Raw genomic sequence first — 4,851 nt, forward strand, 5'->3', positions numbered from 1 at the left:
AAGGCTATGTTAACCAGTTTGATGAAAATATTTCAAATTGTATATGAAAATACCACACTGTACCCCATGATTGCATTAATGTACACAGCTGTCATTTAATAAAAAAAAAAGGAAAAAAGAAGACAACATATCAACACATAATGCTAGAGAAGCAGGGCATGGATACTTTACCTGGTACTTCAAGTAAAGAGATACTGCCAGTTCTGTAGAGGTGGGAGGAATTGGTGGTCAAAATTAAGCTTAAAACAATTGAAATGATGATTTGAAGAATTTAGTAAATCCATCTAAAGTTATTCCTTCTGATAGTTCACTTAAGAACTAGTTCGCACCTTTGTATCAAAGCCACCCTGAGATATCACCTAACCCCAGTGAGATTAGCCCACAGCACAAAATACCAAATCTGCAGATGCTGGCTTGGTGGTGGAGAGAAGGGGACACCTTTGCACTGCTGGTGGGATTGCAAACTAATAAACCTCTATGGAAAGAAGTATGGGGAATTCTCAAAGAACTAAAAGTGGACCTTCCATTTGATCCTGCAATCAATCCCATTAGTAGGGATCTACCCAAAAGAACAAAAATCATTTTACCACAAGGATATTTGTGCTAGAATGTTTATTGCAGCTCAATTCACAACTGCTGAGTTGTGGAAGCAACCCAAATGCCCATCAATTCATAAATGGATTAACGAACTGTGGTATATGTACACCGTTGAGGACTACTCAGCCACAAGAAAAGATGGAGACTTCACATCTTTTGTATTTACCTGGATGGACTTGAAACACATTCTTCTCAGTAAAGTATCACAAAAATAGAGGAAAAAGTACCCAAAGTACTCAATACTAATATGAAGCCAATATATAAACAACTACATGCCCACAAGAAAGAAAAACACAACTGTAGTCTAAACAGGGGGAGGGGAGAGGAGAGGGGGGGAAGAGGAGGAGGGAGGGTGATTGGCAGGGTGATGTGCACCATGTGAGGGTGTTCAGCACACCCCCTGGGTCAAAGGCTCAACTACCACTTGAACTTTACTTTAGAAATGGAAGCAATGCAACCTAAATATTTGTACCCTCATATCAATCTAAAATAAAAATAATAATAATGTAGGTCAAATAAAAAACCTTGGTTGTAATTCTATTTTAAGAACCCCACTACAATAGTGTTGGGGTCATTGTCACATGGCCCAGGTGGAGTATCCCAGTCCTTGTGTTCCTGTGCTGATGCCGGGGGAGGACCATTCACCCTGCCTGTCTAGACTCCCACATACCTTGAAGAGAAGAAGGTGTTTAGGGGCAGGGAAAGGAAACTTGCATGATTGTTGCTCTAGATGGATGGAGTCTGTATTAAAAGAATATTGATGACCAATTCTGTTCTTGGCAGGGATCACGTGAAGGATAAAAGAAGTCATGTATAAGCCTTCCCAGTTGTCGATTAGTGTTCTTTATAACAAGGAGGTTAGTCAAAATAATGTCTGGTAGTCAACCCAGGGGCAGTATTTTTTTTTAAAAAAAAATTACATAAATGTTACTTGGTAACCTGATTGAAACGAATTAGGCAATAAAAGATTTGGTAAATACCTTTCTCCACTGGGCACTACGCTAGGTGCTGTTTTTACTAAAGATTAATTGGGCATTTCGTTGGCTGGGGAATAGTAATTGCTCTGCAATGTGAGCTGTTTTGAATAATAGCGATCAGTTTAATAAGGATTTACTCCGCAGACTTTATGGGCGCAGAGGGAAAGGGTTTCAGAAAAAAGGCATGAGTTGATAGGGTTCATGCAATTCCATTAGGCAGTGTTCTCCCAGGGGTCCCTGAAAATGAATGCTGCTTTTCTTATGGGAGTAATAGGGCCTGGGTTTGTTATTAACCAGAAAGGAAGAAACTGTTCTGAAAACCCAACAATTGGCTAATCTGAACTTTCTGGGATGGAGTTAGCTCAAGATCTGCCTCTCAGACTTGCAGCAGGAGAAAAGCGAGTGTATTTATTCGGCCAGCATTAGTGAATGCTCAGTGAATATTTGTGGAAAGGATAAATAAATCAAGGGAAGAGCAAATTTTGGAGGTGCAATCTTAGAAATAATATAATTGCCAGAAGAATAATAGGGAATAAAGAAGGGAAGGACCTTAGCCTTTCTGTCCCTTGTAAAGGAAAATGGCATGGCGGGGGTAGAGAAATGGGACAAAATTGATGATTTCATTGCCGTATGCTTGAGATGAAAAAGCAAGAGAAGAATCTGGTATAAAAATTAAGACTGCTTCCTCACTCTCTACCCAATAAGCCCACCCAAATTTAAGATGCAGCTCACCACTTACCTTAGAGGCCTTTTCTAACCCTTCCAACTAAAAGATTTTCCCCAACCCTGAGCTTCCACACGCATGTCTCTGGAATGCCCCACCCTAAGACGGCACCTCCTTCCTCCCCACTTGTACGTGAGCTCCTATAGGACAGGCCCCATGCCATTCACTCTCCCTTTCTCTACTGTGCTGTGTACATAGCACAGACTCAGAGCAAATCTTATGGATGATGAATTCATAACGACTAAAGAAATAGTTTCCTTGAAATTCAAAACATTGGATACATTTCTGTATTTTACCACAAGGACATTTGCACTAGAATATTTACTGCAGCTCAATTCATAATTGCCAAGCCATGGAAGCAGCCCAAATGCCTATCAACTCATGAATGGAGTATCAAACTGTGGCTTGTGTGTACCATGGAGTACTATTCAGCCATAAGAAAAGGGGGAGACTTTTACATCTTTTATGTTTACCTGGATGGAGTGGAAACACATTCTTCTTAGTGAAGTATCTCAAGAATGAAAAAAATATATATCCAATGTACTCAGTACTAATATGAGACCAATATATAAACAACTACACACCCACATGAATGATAAAACACAAATATAGTCTAGCAAGTGGAGGACGTGGGAGGAGGAAGGGCCATTGGGGTGTGGGAGCTCCTCTACGGTGCACAAAGCCAGGGTGTTCATCATGCCCCCCAGGGGAAGGGGTCATCTACAACGTGAACGTTCCCTTGAAAGTGAGAACAATATAACCTAAAAATTTGTACCATCATATTAATTTTAAATTTAAAAAATAAATAAGTAAATAAAGGAAAATGGATTTCAGGGGTAAGTTTTGTATCTTTTTGGAGTCAATATAGCAAATTTTTCTGCTGCTCTCCTATCTTTCTCTCTTAGGTTCATTTGGCTCAGCTTCCAAATGAAGTCGCATATTATTGTATTCGGTGGTTATATCATTTCAGTCTCTTCTACTAGAACCCTCTTTTTGCTTGTCTGTGTGTACTTGTTGAAGAAACCAAGGACTTCTTCATGTGGAATCATCCAATCCTTTCTGGATTTCACCAATTGCTTCCTCTTGACATTGTTTAACTTGTTCCTCTCTTCCTGTATTCCCAGCATCCTGACAGTTAGATTTAGAAGCTTGATGAGATTCAATTAAGTATATTTGGCAAGAAAACGTCACAACTGGTGCAGTCTTGCTATTACGTAGCATTGTGAGATCTCCTCATTCTAAGTTGCATAAGTATTATTCAGATTTTGGTACCCCTTATAAAATTCCTTATCAAGATTTAATATTATGGTTTTAGCAGCCCCGGGGACCATTGCTTAGTTGCTTTATTTCCATAAAGGTTGTATATTTGTGATTTTTTATCCTATCATCCCCTCTACATTTATTAGTGTAATTCTTCTATTAAAGTATTTTTCCAAAAGTGATGGTGCAACAAGGTGTGACACAGCTCTGGCTTTCCTTTACCCCTTGCTGGGTGAGAGGTGTCCGTGGGGCACCTGCTGCCACCACAGCTACTGTCATCACCACTGCTGCTGAGAGCTGACTTTATGATAATGAGGATGGACCAGGAGGAGGAAGAGGAGAAGGGTGAGCTCAGTGACACAAGTACGTAAATAAAGGATAAAGTATTTTATGGAAAAAAATCTTCAATCAAGTATATCATTTTGATGTGTGGCATCTAGACTCCCTTGTGCCCTCACTAACTGTAGATCATAGCAAAGAATTTGTGAAGTTTGGGCTTCCAACCTGGATGAAAAGATTCATCAAGTTATTAGAAAATATGATTATGTTGTATGGACATCAAGTTTCCAGGTGTGGTTGCAAGATGCACTGGAGAAATTCAGGAGCAAGGCTGACTATCGGTACCAACTATTGCGATGTGATGTAGACTTGTTAAAGACAATTGAGCTACAACTGACGATGCTTATGAATGAGCAAGGAGAATATTCTCCAGGAACTTCAACTTGGCAGTTTAAATTTAAATTTAATTTGACAGAAGACATGGATGCCTAGCTCTCTATAGAGCTACTAACACCTGGTATGCAGTTTAAAAAACATGAAGAGAAAGGAATTGATAGCCAGTACTTTGCAGAACTTCATGTGACTTCAGGAGTGGTCCCTCTGTGATAGGGTCAAATGCTTGTCATTTCATAGAATGGATTAGAGGAAGCTGCTGAACAGTTAGTGCTGGAACTGGTAGGACAACAGCATCAAGCAGGATCTGATTCATTGCTCACAGGAATGGCCTTATGCAAAATGAGAGAACAGGTACTTGCCAGGAAATAGTGGTGGTGTTGAACTGGTAGCATCAGAAATGAACTTCATTCACTCTTCTGCACTTAATCACTGTCAGTTCCATGAATTTTTGGAGAAACAGAACTGAATATCCTACCTTGACCTAGCAGTAGTAAGGTTTTATTGTGATTTTTTTTTTTTTTTTTTGAGACAGAGTTTCACTCTGTAGCCCTGGGTAGAGTGTCATGGTGTCATAGTTCATAGCAACCTTTAACTCTTAAGCTTGAGCAATCCTCTTGC

General features: G+C 39.7%; 1 pseudogene; it reads left to right on the forward strand.

Moving 5' to 3' along the window:
• The first annotated feature begins 3,875 nt into the window (after positions 1 to 3,875).
• Positions 3,876 to 4,584, forward strand: LOC111726040 (annotated as a pseudogene).
• The last annotated feature ends 267 nt before the right edge of the window (positions 4,585 to 4,851 follow it).

Source organism: Otolemur garnettii, unplaced genomic scaffold (assembly GCF_000181295.1).
Source record: "Otolemur garnettii isolate 467f Iridium unplaced genomic scaffold, OtoGar3 scaffold00052, whole genome shotgun sequence".
NCBI classification, from domain to species: domain Eukaryota; kingdom Metazoa; phylum Chordata; class Mammalia; order Primates; family Galagidae; genus Otolemur; species Otolemur garnettii.